A 20,458-nucleotide genomic window follows, 5' to 3' on the forward strand; every position below is an offset into this window, starting at 1 on the left:
GTCGTAGGGAATCTTTCGAACACATTGCGCACTTTGACGTTTCGGCGTCATATTGAAAACACCAACTTTCATCACCAGTGATAATTCTGTTCAATAAATTCTACAACGAGATACTTTGTATAAATTGATAATTACTTGTATTTTTGGGCAGAAAGTGCTTCTACATAAGCACTATACCAGATATAATGTTAATTTAAAAATAACAGAAGAAGAATGTTTTTAATATATGTAAGAAACATACATTATTGTATAATTAGTTGCTATGTAGTTGTTTATGGATATCTAACAAACATGTACGATTGCAATACAGTCTATGTGCATATTCGTTCAAAGAAAATCAACGAATAAAATTGTTTAATACGTATCATCGTTTTGTGATTTCAATATAAAAGGTGAGAATACTAGTAAATGTAATCACGGAAGATATTTTAATGTGTAAACAATTACTACCACTCGAAATCTACTTATATTATTAGCTGAACCAGGTTGATGACTACCTTTGGTGAGTCGTTGTAAAAATTTTGGTTTACCTCACCCGGGAATCTTGTAAATTCATATCCCGAAGTAAAGTAAGGGTGAATTTACTTCTGTAATAAGGTTAATGACTACGAACTTGACAAGACTTAGAAGTGGTAGAATAATCACAAGAAAAATGAACGGTGAGGCAATGCAGAAAGAAACCAATGATAGTGATAACGGTGAACGAAGTGCAGCACCAGGAATGACATTAGAAGACCGAATTTTACTAGTCTTACAGCGGCAAGAACAAAGCCGAAAAGACGATATGGAAGCCATGAAGCAGGAATTAAAGCAGACGATGGAGCAGAAGTCCGAGGAATCCAACAGACAATATGAAGAATTAAAGCGGACGATGGAGCAGAAGTCCGAGGAATCCAACAGACAATATGAAGAATTAAAGCAGACGATGGAGCAGAAGTCCGAGGAATCCAACAGACGATTGGAGCAGAAGTCAGATGAGACGAAACAATTTATTATCCAGGCAATGAATGACATCACTTCGCAGTTTGATGAAAAGTTAAAAAGAATATCTGAGGATTGCCAGGATAATCAAAACCATCTAATCCAAGAAGTCAGTGGTGTAAAAAGGGATTTGGAAGTAATAGAATCTTCTGTACAGCAACAAAAGATTCAGGTCACGGATAACTCCAACCAGATACGTGCGAAAACACAGTTGATAGCTACCTTACAAGAGAAAATCAGGACACTACAGATCAAGGACAACACATACCACAACAACATGGATAATGATCGTGTAGAATTCCCTTGTTCACAAGAGATGACTTCGCCTTCACCCGTATCTGATGAGGACATTATTTTGGAAGAAATTCATCCGAGAAGTACAGATGGGCGGAAAAGAGATGGTGCAACTACACATCACGCCATAGGTAGGAATTGTCACTCAACAAGAACACGGAATGATAAAAGGAAGGTAAAGTTAAGCGTAAAGATGAGTGAAATACGTGCTATGAGTAAGTTCAGTGGTAAATGTAATGAGAATGCTACTTCTTTCCTAGAAAAATTTCAGGACGAGTGCAATATAATGTGTATAGATAGATCACAATATATGAAACTAATCCCTCATTTATTACTCCCACCATGTTCTTTATGGTTTAAAGCAGTACGAGATCACGTTAGTACGTATGAGGAATTCAAAGCAGCGCTAATCGCAAATTACGAAAATGACTTTTTGCTTGCAAATAGAGATGCCACGATTAGAAACCAACATTTCAATCCTCGTTTGCACAAATCTGTTGTCGAGTTTGTTGTAAATACATACAACGAATTAAAAGTCGTAAATCCATTGCAATCGGAATCTAGAATCATAGCATCAATTCGAAATTTGCTACCATTTAAGTTACAACAGATCCTATTTTCTACACAATGTATGAGTTTTAACCATTTATTAATGCTTGTTCAATGTTATGAAACTCAATACCATGCTCTGAATCAACAATCAGGAATAGGTAAAAGTAAAAATAATTCAGATCATTTTGTACCTGTTCGGAATCTAAATATCCGTAGTGTGAACGATACGGAACACAATCTAAACCGAGTAAATTCAAGCAATCAGAACGAGCAAAATAGACAAAGCTATGTAGGGAATCAACCTAACCTAAACAATCGTGACAATAATTATGCCAGATCATTCAACCGAAGTAGACACAAAAACAATCGAAATACATGGCGAAATTCTAGAAATGCTACAAATTCTATGTATAGACATAATCGTTGTTCAAGAGATGGCATGTCGTATCAAAATCAGAATCACGACGCAATACATGTACAAAATATTGCGGAACTTAATCATGATAGTGCAGTACAATGTACTTTATTAGAATCATATGCTAGTACAAATTTAAACTGACTCTAGTTAATGAAGTAAGGGTTAAACCCATTTCAGCTATAGATTCTTGTGAATATTTATTTTTAAATCTGTGTTAATATCAATAATGAAAACAATTCTTATGACTTCGATATACAAGCATTATACTTGATAGGATTAGTTAATGAACTCATAAATATTTTTTTTCACATTTGTTCCAACAAATGATAATTTTCAAATGATTTTAACTCTTTCTTGTTAATATGAAGAATTATAGTTCGATTCATTAAAAGCAAAGGTTATTTATAGTATATTTGATTTGTGTTGAAACTTAATTGTCAAAGATTATGTTAAGTATATAATTCATTCTATTAAGCTAATTATTCGACGGCTGTCTTCATGCACAATCTTATATGTTACTTGAATAAGATTCTTCTATATTCTGACGCCCGATTGATACAATGCATACTGTAGAATATCCTCTAAAGTAATTAATATATAATGCGCCCTTGATCATGGTGACTCATGTTTTGAAATGTAATTGCTTCTTACTATTTTGAATTCGTGCCCTTCGTTAATTATATAAATAAGCGACGACGTTTTAATAATAAAATATATATATTAATGTAATAAAAGATAAATGATAATGAAATGAAAGATTAATTATAAATATATTTATATGAATGAAAATAAATAATGTTATATATATGCGAGGGTCGATCAAAATGTATAGGACATAATTAATGGAATATTGTTCTCATAAACGGACCAATGGTTCTTAAATATAAAAACCAAGCTCCCTTGTAACTTTTATATTCAGTCCCATCGTCGGGCGACATTTTTATACAACGAGATACTTTGTATAAATTGATAATTACTTGTATTTTTGGGCAGAAAGTGCTTCTACATAAGCACTATACCAGATATAATGTTAATTTAAAAATAACAGAAGAAGAATGTTTTTAATATATGTAAGAAACATACATTATTGTATAATTAGTTGCTATGTAGTTGTTTATGGATATCTAACAAACATGTACGATTGCAATACAGTCTATGTGCATATTCGTTCAAAGAAAATCAACGAATAAAATTGTTTAATACGTATCATCGTTTTGTGATTTCAATATAAAAGGTGAGAATACTAGTAAATGTAATCACGGAAGATATTTTAATGTGTAAACAATTACTACCACTCGAAATCTACTTATATTATTAGCCGAACCAGGTTGATGACTACCTTTGGTGAGTCGTTGTAATTCGGGTTAAATTCCACTTGGTCCAACAAATCAGCCGTCACTGTTCTCCGGCCATCTTTTTGTTGCTGTGTGAGATTTTTTGAACCAGTTAGGCGCACACTTTTCGCATTCCCAAATTTTCAGTTAATATCAGAGGCACTGTTTCTCGATTCATATTCAGTTCATTCGCAATCATTTTCACGGTTAATCGTCTATCCGCTCGCACAAGTTCCCTCACCCTGTATGTGTTCTTTACCTTTCGTATTGTTGTGGGTCGCCCACTGCTGCGTTCATCTTCGATTTTTGTTCTGCCTTTCGCAAACATTTTGTGCCAAAGATTCACCTGTGCCATTGATAACACTTTATTTCCAAAGGCCTGCTGAAGTACCGGAAGTCTCACCAAGTTTCACACAATACGCAATTGCGTAGTGTTGTTCAATATTACGTGCTTCCATTGTTGTGACGGGGGTCCAACGCACGACCGCAACGTCTAACTCTACAATGAATAATATTTCGTGAATACCTCGTGCTGTGCTAGTCACACGCTGGCGACGGTTTCAGTCTGCAAGGTTGCCAGCATCAGCTGAAAAAAATCTCATTACTTCATTGTCGGACCTTGTATTACGTTTTTTTCTGAAAACAGCATTCCTTGCATGTTGTTTTATCTGAAATGCCCATTCTTCGGAAGAGGAGAATGAATTTATAGAAAATACTTGAGTCTCATGTCCATCTTAGGATAGTCATATTAAAACAAGTGTAATACCAAAAACTCCATAATGTATTATAACGAAATACTTTGGATAGATTAATAATTACCTGCACCTTGGGCAGAAAGTGCTCATACATAAGCAATATACTTAATAGAATGTTAATTTAATAATAACAAAAGAAGAATGTTTTTAATATATGTAAAAATATATATTATGGGATAGTATTATGTAATTAGTTGCTATGTAGTTGTTGTTTATGGATACCTAATCATCTTGTATGTGTGCATGACAATTTGAATGAAAATACATAAAAGTGTATCAACTAATAAACCATTTGATACCGTTCGTCGACTTTATAATTTTGATAGAAAAGGTGAGAATAATAATATGTATAATTATTAAAGATATTTTTACATGCAAACTATTACTACCACTCGAGATTCCTATATCATCGATCGAACCAGGTTAACGACTACCCTTGGTGAGTCGTTATAAAAATTTTGGTGCCTTCACACCGGGATTAGCTAAAAATTTTGGTTTACCTCACCATGGGATTTGCTGTAAATTCATATCCCGAAGCAAAGTAAGGGTGAATTTACTTTTGTAATAAAGTTAATGAATACAAATTTCACAAGACTGAGAAGTGGTAAAATAATTATAAGAAAAATGAACGGTGAGGCAATGCAAAATGAATCCAATGATGGTGATAACGGTGAACATAGTGTAGCACCAGGAATGACATTCGAGGAACGAATCTTGCTAACCTTACAGCGGCAAGAACAATGTCGAAAGGACGATTTTGAAGCCATGAAACAAAATTTGGTCGAATTAAAGCAGACGATAGAGCATAAGTCCGAAGAATCTAACAAGCAATATGAGGAATTAAGTAGAGGAATGGAACAGAAGTCAGATGAAACGAAACAGTCAATTGTTCAAGCGATGAATGACATCACCTCGCAGTTCGAGGAAAAGTTAAAAAGAATATCCGAGGATTGTCAGGATAAGCACAACCACCAAATCCAAGAAATCAGTGATGTAAAAAAGGATTTAGAAGTAATAGAATCTTCTGTTCAACAGCAAAAGATTCAGGTCATCAATAATTCTAACAACATACGTGCAAATACGCAATTGATAGCTACTCTACAGGAAGAAATTAGAACGCTACAGGTTAAGGACAACACATACCACAATAATATGGGTAGTGATCGCTTGGAGTTTCCCCACTCACCAGAGATGACTTCGCCTTCACCTGTGTCTGATGAGGATATTATTTTGGAAAAAATTCATCCGAAGAGTACAGATGGGCGGAAAAGGGATGGTGCAACGACACATCACGTCATGGATAGGAATTGTCACCCAATAAGTACATGGAATGATAAAAAGAAGGTAAAGTTAAGTGTTAAGATGAGTGAAATACGGGCTATGAGTAAATTCAGTGGTAAATGTAATGAAAACGCTACTTCTTTCCTGGAAAAATTTCAGGACGAATGCAATATAATGTGTATAGATAGATCACAATATATGAAATTAATCCCTCATGTATTACTCCCACCATGTTCTTTATGGTTTAAAGCCGTACGTGATCACATCAATACTTATGAGGAATTCAAAACAGCGCCGATTGCGAATTATGAAAATGACTTTTTGCTTGCAAATAGAGATGCCACCATTAGAAATCAACATTTCAATCCTCGTTTTCACAAATCTGTTGTTGAATTTGTTGTAAATACATACAACGAATTAAAAGTCGTAAATCCTTTGCAATCGGAATCTAGAATAATAGCATCGATTCGAAATTTGCTCCCATTTAAGTTACAACAGATCTTGTTTTCTACACAGTGTATGAGTTTCAACCATTTATTAATGCTTGTCCAATGCTATGAAACTCAATACCATGCTATAAGTCAACAAGCAGGAGTAGGTAAAAATAAAAATAATTCAGATCATTTTGTACCTGTTCGGAATCTAAATATCCGAAGTGTGAATGATACGGAACACAACCTAAGCCGAGTAAATTCTAGCAATCAAAACGAGCAAAATAGGCAAAATTATGTAGGGAATCCGCCTAACCTAATTAATCGTAGCAATCCTTATGTAAGACCATATAATCAAAATAGGTTTAAAAATAGACGGAATGTATGGCGAAATTCCAGGAATACAGCAAACTACGAGGATAGACGTAATTGGAGGTCAAGAGATGGCACTTCGCATCAAGATCCAGGTATCGAAGTAATTCCTGTACAGAACAGTAATACGGGACATAATCATGATTGTGCAGTACAATGTACTTTATTGGAACCATACACGAGTATGAATTTAAACTAATTGCGGCTGATGTGGTAGGGGTTAAACCCATATCAGCTGTAGATTCTCATGAACATTTATCTACAAATTTAAGCGATAATTCTTATGAACATTTATCTTCCAATTTACATGTTCATGTTAATGATGAAAATGATCTTTCACATGACGTCTCTGTAAATAATTATTCGGAAATAGCAATTAATAGATGTCAGTACCAATTTATACCTGTTGTAAATCGTTGTTGGTTCGAAGATGATACTGTCAATGATGGTTTTAATATAGAAGAAAATTTTGTATTTTTAAAATCATATAGTACAGCTAAAATACCTATTAAAGTCAATGGGTTAAGCACCGAAGCTTTACTTGATACAGGAGCAAATGCCTCTCTATTATCGTATTCATTGTGGAAAGCAATTACTAGTAATTATTCGAATCCTAAGCTACAAAAGGCTGAGAACCTTATTATAGTTGATTTTACCGGTAAACATAAAAAGAGAGTAGCTAGAATTACTCGTGTGACGATAACTATTCAAGATTTTGAAATATCAATCCCTATTCTGGTAACAAAGGAACTTAAGGAGAAATTAATTATGGGTTTAGATTTATTATCTCAATTACGTGTCATGCTTGATTTTAAAAACCAAACGTTGACTATACCTGGTATACCTCAGGAAATCGTTCAGAAACTGCTTCCAAAATTAGATAATATTGCTTGTCAATATAATAATAATTCTCAAGTAGAGTCTCTGCAAGAAGGAAAATATCGGATCAAGGTCAATGACTTAGTTTTTGTTAAACAACATCCACAAAGTAATATGTTGTTAAAGAAGATTTATAAATTTTGTGACATTTTCTCAGGTCCTTATTTATGTTTTAAGGAAATAAATCCTAAAGTTTTTGAATTGTTGAACGCTAAAACGGGTACGTCAATTGGACTTCGTAATATAGATGAGTTAAAGGTTTGGAAACCTACTGAGTATACAAAGGAAAAATGGATGCATCTAGTGAAAGAGTTAGTTGCGCCTGACATTCTTGTTCAAATAAATAGGAATGAAGAAGACTGAAAAAAAATAATAACAAAAGGGTGTCTACTGTTTATGTAAAAATAGATTTATTTTCTTCCTTTTGGTCATTCGAACGTAGGTTATGTTTAATTTTTGATTTTTAGTCAATTTTATTTTCTTTGATTTTCATTAACCAACGATAAGTTTCCAATGATTTTAATTCTTTCTGATTAACGTGAAGGATTACAATTTAATTCATGATTGATTAAACACAAAAATTGTTTTCATTATATTAATTTGTGTTGAAACTTTATTGTCAAAAATAAGTATTAATGAAATGAAAGATTTGTTATAAATGTATCTATATCTATGATATGTAATGAAGATACATACGAGGGGCGATCAAAATGTAATGGACATATGTAATGTAAGACCATTATTGTAAACGGACCAGTGGTTCTTGAAGATAAAAGCCAAGCTCGCTTATGACTTTTATATTCAGTCCAATTGTCGGGCGACATTTTATATAACGAAATACTTTGGATAGATTAATAATTACCTGCACCTTGGGCAGAAAGTGCTCATACATAAGCAATATACTTAATAGAATGTTAATTTAATAATAACAAAAGAAGAATGTTTTAATATATGTAAAAATATATATTATGGGATAGTATTATGTAATTAGTTGCTATGTAGTTGTTGTTTATGGATACCTAATCATCTTGTATGTGTGCATGACAATTTGAATGAAAATACATAAAAGTGTATCAACTAATAAACCATTTGATACCGTTCGTCGACTTTATAATTTTGATAGAAAAGGTGAGAATAATAATATGTATAATTATTAAAGATATTTTTACATGCAAACTATTACTACCACTCGAGATTCCTATATCATCGATCGAACCAGGTTAACGACTACCCTTGGTGAGTCGTTATAGTATTCTATTCTTGAATTACATTTTGAATTTCACTCTGGAGCTTTAATTGAGCACATATTTTACCTTAATCGAATAAACGTTACTATAATTCTTGCGAGAAGTTCCGAGCGCTGTGTTGTTGAGTCCGATCAGAGCAACAGGATACAGTGAGTGTATATATGGGGGAGTGTAGTTTCTCTCTTTAGAAGTGCTGAATAGACATTATATCGAAACATGATTAATTTTTAAACAATTCCAATGATTTGAACACCATTTAAACTAGAATTTAATAGGATTTCTTATACAATAAATATATTACATAAAGCAGGATGCTCTTCCTGTTAAATCGAGGATATTGTAAAAGTGTATAATCAGGTAACAAAAAACACTAATAATTTAGTAAATAAGTCTGTAGAAAGGAGTGTAACATTGATTACGATAAAACAGTTGGGTTAAAAGAATTAAATAGAATAACATAAATATTACTGTACGGCTATTTATCCCTTTCTACGTGTGTAGTTATAGTACAATTTTAGATATGTTCTTTATGTCTAAGTATGGCTATATGCTCTTTTATAACTACCTAGTTCTATTAACTCTAAATTATAGCTAAGTTCGGCAGAATTAATGTTTCTACAAATATTATTTTCATTACATTAAGTATATACAACGTTTCATATTTATTAAAGTTATAAATCTTCACAGATGTAAAACAAAACAGATTAGAACTTTGGAATAGGTCTCTTACACAAAAAAACATAGTTGCAGCCCGCTGGAAAAGAAATAGAAGGAAACTAGGAGTGGGATAGTTCATTTGCGTTATCTGAGACACTTTTGGTGTACCACAGCGCTTGAAAATTGTTTATATATCAGCAATATTCTAGCCAGATAGCAGTAAGAGTACCTCGCATGTTACTGTAGTGAAAATTCTGCATTTAATTTGTGATGTATATGCCCAGGTAAATAGTATTTTGTGATTGTTCTTTGGTTTCTCATTGTTTGTACAGTGTCAAGTGGTAGTATTATTGTCATGCAGCGTTGTTTTAGTGTGATATTGTTGTCATATACGGACTGTAAACAAATAAAATGTTTAAGAAATGTGACTTGTCGCCATGTGAACAAGGCATATTTCTTGCTTTGCTCAGCTAAGGTAAATCTCTAAGGGAGATGGGTGGAGTACTCAAAATCCACCACTTAACGGCAGGAAGAGTACCGTAATTCACAAACAGAAACAGCATAAAAATCAATAATGTGATACAGAAAAGGAAGCATCATCCAGAGCAGATGGCCAAATAAAATCAATAGCACTGCACAATGAAGAAATGAGTTCCCGAACACTCGCTTCTGTAACTCAAAATGATCTGGTAACTGCAGTTACTCGTACAGCTGACTTGACTGTATGGAGAGGATATTACGAAGAAGAAACTGCATAAGAAGTCGAAGCGGACAAACTCACAGAGGGCATCAACAATTAGGTGTGGGAGCCAAATGCAACTTGGACTTAAGACAACTGGACGTAAGACTTGGGCTTAAGACATTTTCGAATTGAAAAGAAATTTAGAATAATGGGAATCGATGGTGGTGTGAAGTTGTGGATACAAACGAACGAGGAGCTTGACAAGGATTGTGTTTCTCAGAGGCAAAAATTCAGTTACTGAGTAAAGGTATGGGCTTGGTTTAACATTAAAGGTGTCAGAAGGAGGGGTATATGTAAAGAGTCAGTTGGTGCACGAAAATATCTTCAAACGCTGGTACGTAAAGTTCTTACAACAGCTAAAGGTAACTTTTCTGAAGCAAATATTGACTATTTCGTTTTTCATGGAGATAATGCTTCATGTCACAGAGCGAAATTCGTTAATACGTGGTTTAGGAAGGAATATAAGTATTCAGAGACTAATGTGGCCTCCAAACTCACCTGATATGAATCCAATTGAAAATCACTGAGTCAGTATGAGCAGAAGACTGATTAGAAAATTACCTCGAGTAGAATGAAACTCAGGGAACAGATAATTCAAGTATGATTCCATGAAGTCGAGGTTGCATTTTGCAATAGCCTTGTTACCAACATGGCTGGTTGATTCACTGCAGTACAGAAAGCCCCTGGTTGACATAGAAAATACTAGTTTGGTGTATTGTACCTCACGATGTTCGTACACACTATATCTTACCCTTAAGATATTTCATTTTTTATTTTATGCTAATCTTATTGATCTTTCTTACTTTTATGTATAACTCTTTCTACAAACGATCTTTTTCAAAATACACATAGCTACTTATATATGCATATAAATTCATTATATTCATCTCAAGAACCTAAAACTTTGCCGCAAGTATTAAGAATGAACTGTTCATTTGGAATATGCATTGTAATGTTATCAAGAATTCATGTAAAAAATCATTTTGGTTAATGTATTTTTGAAAACCATAACCGAGCAGGTGTCGCTATTTTTTCTTTATAGAATACTAGCAGCGTTCACCCCGCTTCGCTGCGGTCACCCCGGAACGCAATAAACTTTGTTACTTAGATAATTTTTACTTTTTCGCTTTCAAGTGATATGATAAAAACCATAGAAGATTGCAGTAAATGTTAACATTATATCGCCTGTCATTTATGTTAACCCGCCCCGCTTCGCTGCGGTCACCCCGGAACGCAATAAACGTTGTTACTTAGATAATTTTTACTTTTTCGCTTTCAAGTGATATGATAAAAACCATAGTAGATTGCACTAATGTTAACATTATATCGCCTGTCATTTATGTTAACCCGCCGAGTGACACGGTCATGCGGGTTGCATATAAATACGTTTATTTTTACCTATGATGAACTAACAAAGGATTTGTACGTTATGGACACTTGAATGGTCAATTATCTCAAGACACTGGTAATTAAAAATTAAAGTGATATGATAAAAACCATCTAGGGTCCAAATCCTAATAACCCCCCAAAAATGAAAGAAATTGGTTCAGCCGTATTAGCGTGATGAGGGAACAAAGGATTTGTACGTTCTCTTTTATATATAAGACTAGCAGCGTTCACCCCGCTTCGCTGCCGTCACCCCGGAACGCAATAAACTTTGTTACTTAGATAATTTTTACTTTTTCGCTTTCAAGTGATATGATAAAAACCATAGAAGATTGCAGTAAATGTTAACATTATATCGCCTGTCATTTATGTTAACCCGCCCCGCTTCGCTGCGGTCACCCCGGAACGCAATAAACTTTGTTACTTAGATAATTTTTACTTTTTCGCTTTCAAGTGATATGATATAAACCATAGTAGATTGCACTAATGTTAACATTATATCGCCTGTCATTTATGTTAACCCGCCGAGTGACACGGTCATGCGGGTTGCATATAAATACGTTTATTTTTACCTATGATGAACTAACAAAGGATTTGTACGTTATGGACACTTGAATGGTCAATTATCCCAAGACACTGGTAATTAAAAATTAAAGTGATATGATAAAAACCATCTAGGGTCCAAATCCTAATAACCCCCCAAAAATGAAAGAAATTGGTTCAGCCGTATTAGCGTGATGAGGGAACAAAGGATTTGTACGTTCTCTTTTATATATAAGATATATATATATATATATATATATATATATATATATATATATATATATAAATTGCGAAGTCAAAGGCAGTGAGAGCATTCTATTTCCCTCCATTACTAAATACAATATTTGGAAATCTGCATCATGTTACGAGATCACAAAACTTTGGGGTGGAACAATCTTTTGATTTTCAAATTGGAAGTGGTTTGTGAAGGCATGTAAAGCATGGGACAAAATAAACGACCAAAAACGGCATTAAAACTAATGACGTTTTTGTTTGTGGTTGTTTACTTTTCTAAAATATTTTATTTTTCTATATTTTATACTAAAATTGTTGGAAAAGGAGCAACAGTCCTACATTTAAAGCCAGCTGCATCTACTACATATTTGAACTACGATTCAAACTATTCGTAAATATCTAAGAGAACCCAACAGTATTTAGATGAATGTTGTGAAAGCAAGTATGATTTTAATTTAACTCTTTTAATTTCCTATCATATTTTTGTTACTTACAATGCAAAATTTGTTATTTATTTAAAACTTGTTATTTTAGTGAAAATTGATTTACAGTTTTCCAACGCTTGTCTTTTTACTTGTTTCTGTATTCTTTCTCCCATCTCGTGGGGAAATTTGTTGAGCCAAAGTTAAAACTATCAGTTTTACATTCTGAAGAAAGTTAATCAATCACCGATGTTTTCTGAAACATTAGGAAACAAGTAATGTCCAAAATTATATCGTATTCTTCGATAGTAAAATTAGTAATCATCTGCATCCCGTTTATCTTTTACAACAGTAATTTATTACTCTAAAGATATTCGTGGCCGGCAAAAATAGGGAGAAAACATTGGAAAACAATAACTAGGTGATATTACATTTCATTTAGATCTTTAATTGTAGTATTTATTATTAGCCTTATTAATTTTTTTGATATTGGAATAATTGATTAAATTGCAAATTATATTACAATTATATTTTAATATTTGCTTTGATTTTCTTTTATTCACACAACTATGTATTATTTTTGGAACAGTCAATTTTCTGAACTCAATCCTAGTGGCGGATCTAGGTTGGAACTGGGGGCTAGTCCCCAGTTTTTTGAGTGACGAAAATAATTTAACCAATTATTTATATACTTTACAAAGTTCACAGTAAACTCATTACATACCTATAACAATCTGGCTTCTTACTGCCCCCAGTTTTCACATTCTAGATCCACCACTGCTCAGTTCAAAATTTGCTGCTGTTTATTTGCCAAAATCTAGTCTATTCGTGGATCTAATGCTGTCTCTCTGGATTAAAACTTTTGTCGACCATAGTGAATTTAAAATGTAAAACATTATGAAATGTTTCTTAAACATAGTCATGCACATCGGGCACATATGCAGGAAGATTTTTTTTGGAGGGTTCCAAATTCAATATGGGGTTAAAATTTGCAAATTAACCCTAAAATTATACTCAATTTACAAAACAAGTATGGATTTCGGAGGACCGGATCCATGAAACCCCCTTGCTTACTACGTCCCTGAAGAGCATAATCGTAATATTTATTTGTTATTCATACAGGCAAGGCTTCTGTTATTATTATTAGTGCTAGCCAAAGATTGGCATCTTTTTAGAGGGTTATACCCTCTCTTAAGTGAGAGAAGTTTAGGTGTTGTGTGATACAGTAGTAATAGATGGTTGTACTAAGATTGTTGGATCAAGGCATTATGCTCTTTTCGAACATAATCATAAGTTAATTGTAGAGTGAGTTTTCGTTTGGATATCATGCTATAAATAAAGAGCTGATACAAATGTACAGAAGCGAGACAACAAGGCAAAACATAAGAACAAGTTAAGGTTGGTGTAAAGGGACAAGTTTTGCCATTAGATGTCACTACAGTCTTCGTATCTCTCTCATGGATTTTTTACCTTTGACGAAAATGTACAATTTCTCTTGCAAATTTCAACCTAAAGATTTCAAATTTTTGGAGAAGGAATTTCATAACCTATCGAAGGCAACAATCCGTGCCGATTTTTTATTTAGAATTTTCTTCATTGTTGAAACTGTTATATTGTTAAAGGTTTGAATATCTCTTTCAACAAACAAGCCATTTCAACAATGAAGAAAATTGTAAATAAAAAATCGGCACTGATTGTTGCCTTCGATAGGTTATGAAATTCCTTCTCTAAAAATTTGAAATCTCTAGATTGAAATTTTGTAAGAGAATTTTGAATTTTCGTGAAAGGTAAAAAATACACGAGAGAGATAAGAAGACTGTAGTGACATCTGTCGGCAAAACTTTTCCCTTTAAAGTAATCTTAAACACAGAAATTAAGAAGAAGCAAAATGATACACATAGTTAAGGAAGGAAACATTACTCGTATATAGTTGTTAATTGCAATTTAGTGATCTTAAAATAATAGATCACTAAATTGAATGAGAGGAGATTAAGGTTAGCGATGGAACGATGTGTATGTATATCTTCCGCCTAGGGCAGCTCTAAGATGATGAAGAGGTAAGGAGCCGTGTTACAAACAAAATATTTCACTGCGCAGTGAAAGATCGGAATATGTGAGACAGATGAACATGAAGTTGGTAGACTAACAAGGCTTCTCTGCAAAGCCACTATTATGGTTTATAAAACTACACAATCCAGCGGGAGCCCATGCATATTTGAAAGGTACCTCTTTAAGCAATTTTCTTTGTGTCAAACCAAACACCAATCAGCCTGAAAGATAATTTAATTTATAGGCTTGTTTCTAGCTTTTTAACATTCTTTAATTATTTTACGCGTTTTTGGTTCTTAATTTAAGGCTGCACGTAGAAAACAATTTTTTTATTTTATTTTTTTTTATCAAAACATCCAATATATTTTAATTAGAAATGTTCTTGTACGTTTTCTATCTGGAGAATAGGTAGTTAAATATAACGAGAGGGAATACTGTACAGATGTGGAAAGAGTGTTAGTATAGATATGCGACTGTAGACCTCTTGTGTTGGCGTCCATGGTGTTAAAGAATAAGCAATGCGTAAGACTTGGCGTTCCAGGACTTGTAGTTTATCATAAAACTTTATGTAGAGCCAATAACAAAGCGACATGTCCATGCGTATGAGCAGGACAAACAAAAATTTTGTATGTATATAGAATATTTTTGGTATTAAGAACCCAGTTAGTTCCTTTAAAAAATGCGTAACAAGTTGATTCGACGTAGAAAATTAGTTTGTAGATTGGAGAGCTTGGCGTTCTAAGATAGATGTTTGTCGAAATTGACACCAAGGTACCGTACTTCACGCTATTTTGTAATGGCAATGGCGAACCTAGTAATGTAGCATGCAAACGGTCTGGACTTCGTGCTAAGTAGTACTTGTTCCATTTAGATCTAAATCGCGTTATTTGATTATTTTAGGGATTTAATTTGAAGTTTTCATCTTAGACACCAACTGCCGTGTTTATCAATTGTTGGTTGTAACGTTGCGTTTATTCGATCTACTGAAGAACATAAAGCGAGATATGCTGTATCACTAATATACTGAATTGCATACGTTCTTAGTTCTGATATTGGCATATCGGCAACATATAGGATGTATAATAGTGGTAACACAACAGAACTTTGAGGAACTCCGGCCTGTAGAATGAAGTGATGGGATTGTGCCTGATTTATTTGTATTGAAGCTGAGCAATTATGAAGAAAGTTAGGTATAAGCCTAGCGTATGATAATGGTAGAATGCGGAGTAATTTGAAGAGAAGTCCTTGGTGCCAGACTGTGGCGAGCTAAATATCGAAGGAAATAAGAGCAGATGGCAGTCTTTATTGAAATGGTTATCAAGATAGCTCTACAATTTTAACAGTTGGTCGGTAGTGCTGAATAACGATCTAAAGCTTGCTTGTGTTGAAGGTAGACTTAGCAAGGGGGTAAGAATGAAATTTCTTTTTCCAAAATTCGTTCCAATGTTTTCCAAAATACATTGGTAAGATTGGTTGGCCGATAGTAGCCATTGTTAGTATGGTGTTTACTGGATTTTCAGAAAGCGGCGATTTTTAGCAAAGTTCCAAAAATTACGAATGGTGTGAATAATGGTTGTTCAAGATTGCCAGTTCTGCTCATGTATCGCTGAGGTGGATGAGTAAATAATGGGGGAGAATGAGGGGTGAAGACATCATCAAAATGATAAGTGAAATTCTCTGTATCGGTGGTAGGTACAGTGCCCTCAACATGAATTGGATAGTGCGAGCGCACTTCTGATTAATTTGAATAAATTCCAGCATTTAGTACAGTTTGTTTCATTGCGTAACTGACTCTAAAAAGTTCTTCAATCTAATCGTTTCCGTGCGGTGATATAACTTTATCATGAAGCATTATTGAGCATTATGAAAATGGAAATATGAGTAAAGGCCTGAATAGGTGGCAGTTATGAAGATGGAATTGGTGATGAAGCATTATTAAATAGCGGTCGTGCGTCCTCCTGTATTCTTCTAGATAGATCTGAAAGCGGTGAAGAAGTGTGATGGTATGGGGAGGTAAACTAGTATTGGTAGAGTGCAAGTTTCCTTTAGGAATTGCACATTCGGTTGCATCGATGATGATGTTACTTAGAGATGTAGATAACCTGTCTATGTCACCTAAAGATGTGATAGTAGTGTTATTAGATTGAAGCTGCTCGCAGATGTAGAGACAATATTTGTCCCAGTCATCTTTAACGAAATTATTTTTCACACTAGAAACTTGTGATTTTGTTGTATGAGTACCAGATGGAGTGATTGTAAGAAGGATGGGCAAATGATCGCTGCCCACAGAACCGAGTATCTGTACGTTAGTGTTAGTTAATAGATTATTACTGATTATCACATCAGGTGTAGTGTTACTCTCAGGTCGAATGTGATTTGAACAATGTGACGACGAGGTAATGAGTGTTTGATAGCAATAGTTGCTCCACGATGAGCAATACTTTGAGGAAAATGAGAACAAAATAGATGGTAATGTGGAAAATCGATCTGATGCTTTTAAGAAGGTTTCATTGAGCGCAATGCAATCTTCTTGGTGTGACGATGCCATGGTTTCGAGTAAAAATCTATTAGTTTTAAATGGTAGTAATGGTAGCTGATATTAGCATGTAGTAGATTAACGTCTCTTTCATTCCTGTTCCTGTCCATTCCGTCCATGATTATTAGATACGGAATGAAAATGGAAATATGAGTAAAGGCCTGAATAGGTGGCTGTTATGAAGGTGGAAACTCTCGTACGCTGCTTTTGTGGGATGTGTAAGAACGTCTTCACGTTGAAATACAAAACAACATTCTGGAGTGCTAATGTGATAAATTGTAAGATATTCTCTACAATTGGAGGAGGTAGAAGCGAGGTTTCAGTTCCTGTTGGGACATTGGTCGAATTGGAAGACGTGTGGAGACGAAGTAGACCAACAGTCTCTGATTTCTCACGTCAGACTGAGGCTTAGGCTTATTCTTACATCGCTAAGAGTAAGTAGGATGATTGCCATTGCAAATGTTGCAAATTGAAGACTGATTTTAAGTAACGTATAGTTTTTGAGTTTGTGCGATAGTTTGCAATGCGAACAGATCAGCGATAAAGTACATGTATTGTTTGGATGAGAGTTATAAGTGAGGCAATTTTTGCAACTTAAAGAGAAGGGTGGTAGTGTTCGACATAGCTCAACTCTCTGGTGACAGCGATATATGAAAATCCTATTTTGAAGTATGTCGTGGATGCGAGTCTTGTCGTCTGTAACTAAGCAAATTATGTATGTTGGCCTGTAGCATTTTTAATACGAAATAACAGGAAAATTATGAATGTCATAGGCCTTAAGTTCCTCCTGAATTTCTTGCTCTGTGATCGCGAGATCGACACCACGGATCACAACTGAACTCAATGGTGTACGTTTATGTGGATTTGGTGTTTTGTGACTCAAAGGTAGTGTTTCAGTAATTGGATCTTTGCATTGGTGCCAAACATTGCTGACAGACTCTATAGATGAGATGATGATGGAGATTCGGATTAATGGTCTTAAGAATAATACCATTCTGAGTTTTGATTAGTTGATGCAAATCTAAATGTGTGTAATAACGCACCAGCTTTATATAGAATGATTTTACTAAAGCAGACTCTAGTTGTGAAAACTATGGAAATGATTGTTGGGTTGGAAGCGATTTTTCCATAAGTGTTACAGTAGAGGTGCCAACTACTGAGTGAGAGTCTTAAGTTATTTAAGGAGCTTTCAGTGGCTTTGAAGAGCTTCAGTGTAGGTAGGCTGATCAGGGGGCTTTGAATGATCTAGATCTCAACAGGGTGAAGTGCTAGGATCTTTGAAAGAATCAGAGGTTTGTCGATAGCAAGGATGAGTTGTCTCCCGACGAAGATTTTTCGGTGATTGTTGGCAATCCTAAATATTTTCCTGTACATAATGCATTTGCACATTTCTCGGAACTTAGCCGTTGTTCACAAACCGTTTCTCAACGATTTCTTTTCTTCTTCATTTTAGTAATAATTTTTAACCGTTTCCTAACGATTTATCGCTACTAATCTATACCCCATGGTATGAAACGTATAAGACTTACTAACGATGTTTTTTTGACTGTCTTACATTCCCACCTCGCGATGGGTGGGTCGCAGATGGTTACGCCTTCTATGTGGCCACTGGTGTACAATAATAATGGATGGTTACTGTAGAGATGATCGACAGGGATCATTTACGTATGTTGAACCAATAATATGTGTCAATTTGGAGGCAGTATCGAACTGTATGATGATCAGGTCATTATCGATACTAACGATGTTTTGGGATTCACGTAAGTTAACATTATTAAAGCAGTTAGTAACGCGAGTTGTTCTTATTAGTAAAACAGGAAAAAAAGTATATCCTAAATGACACTGTTTGTTTGCAGATTAACCTAGAATGACTATATGATTTTTCTTCTTTTACTACTTACCTTATCTCGTAACATTGCGCAATAAAATTTAAGAAAATTCATAACGTTCCTCCTCTGCCATCTGACAAGTAGATTAGTAATACCCTAAACAGAAACAAGAGAAAGTTATTGTTATGAAACTTAAGTAATTGGAATTGTTTGTCATTTAGTTGGAAATCAATGCCTAAATGTTTGAAGAAAATTATAACTGCTTTACGAACACTTCTTTTTAAAAAAAATCGGCGGTATGTTTAGTACAAGGGGTCCAAAAGCACGTACGAAACACAGAATTTACAGGAGAAATGAGTGATGCAAGTACTTAGACGTAACATAACGTAACCAAATCTAACCTAACCTAACATAAACTAATGTAAGCTAACCTGAACTAACCTAAACTAACGTAATAGTAGAAATAAGCGAAACTCAATCATTTGTTGGAAAATTATGCGGGACTCCTACATTAATATAACATACTCTAAACTAACCTAACGTGGCCTAAACGTGCCTAACCTAACTTAAACTAACCAACCCTACCCTAAAGTAACCGAATGTGAACAGAAATTACCAAAATTGTAACATTTTTTAGAGAAAAGAGCTGGACCCCATCTGCTAAACATAGGCCTAAAATCGAAATTTTAAATTAATGATCAATGTACTATTAAACATTTCGTGTAGAAATAGTGTGATCTTAGACTATTTCCTCATTGAATAGCAATGCTTCAAGATTTGTTGTGGGAATTCAAACAAATAAAAGATGGGGCTCTTTTACCAGAACATGTTTGAACATTCAGTAGTATTTATTAATTTTCTGTTGAAGTTTTAGATGATGAATCAGAGACACCGTTATTGAGTACACTCTTGAGTCTGTAGAAGTATGCGAGACATCTCCTCAGGATTTGTTGTTGGATGTTCAGCAGATGAATGAAGAAAAACTTTTCGCCTTTTTAATAATTTTGTGTTAGTATTTTCGTTTTTGTAAAACTACCTTTTCTGCTTATATTGTAGAAACTTTTAACGTTAATTCACTCATTCAGAAATGTTCTTTCAAAGAAAATAAAACCTTATTTTGCTCAACGACACACTTACTTTTTATACCGAAACCATCGCCGGCTACGATATCTTAGCGCCTTCCCAAATAGCACAGACAAGCGAACAGGGCCTAGTTCCTTTAGGAGCCGCTGTGGCGCTAGTTACGTGCACTAATATTTTCTCTGTGTAGCAGGTAAATGAAATAGCTAGCTATAACAGGAAGCGAATTCTTAAGTCCCCACCCCATAGTATCACAAAAACTAAACTGTTTATAAAATTGAATACAATTAGTATACTATTGATTAATTAAGAATAAAAGATAATACAAACACACCGGGAAGAAATCCTTTATAAATTACAAACAAAGCACTTCCCCAGAAAATGGCTTGGCATTTAGAAATGTTGCATGTTCAAAACATCCTGTTTCAACATCTGC

At 34.2% G+C, this 20,458-nt stretch overlaps 1 long non-coding RNA gene across 1 annotated transcript in view; it reads right to left on the reverse strand.

Annotated features, from left to right (window-relative positions):
• Positions 1-20,458, reverse strand: part of LOC145688911 (uncharacterized) — a 44,498-nt gene that overhangs the window by 5,625 nt on the left and 18,415 nt on the right. Inside the window, exon 2 of the long non-coding RNA XR_014132017.1 lies at positions 19,015-19,098. This is a non-coding gene — a long non-coding RNA (uncharacterized LOC145688911). The remainder of the gene's footprint in view (positions 1-19,014; positions 19,099-20,458) is intronic.

Source organism: Thermobia domestica, chromosome 7, assembly GCF_964235325.1.
Source record: "Thermobia domestica chromosome 7, izTheDome1.hap1.1, whole genome shotgun sequence".
NCBI classification, from domain to species: Eukaryota; Metazoa; Arthropoda; class Insecta; order Zygentoma; family Lepismatidae; genus Thermobia; species Thermobia domestica.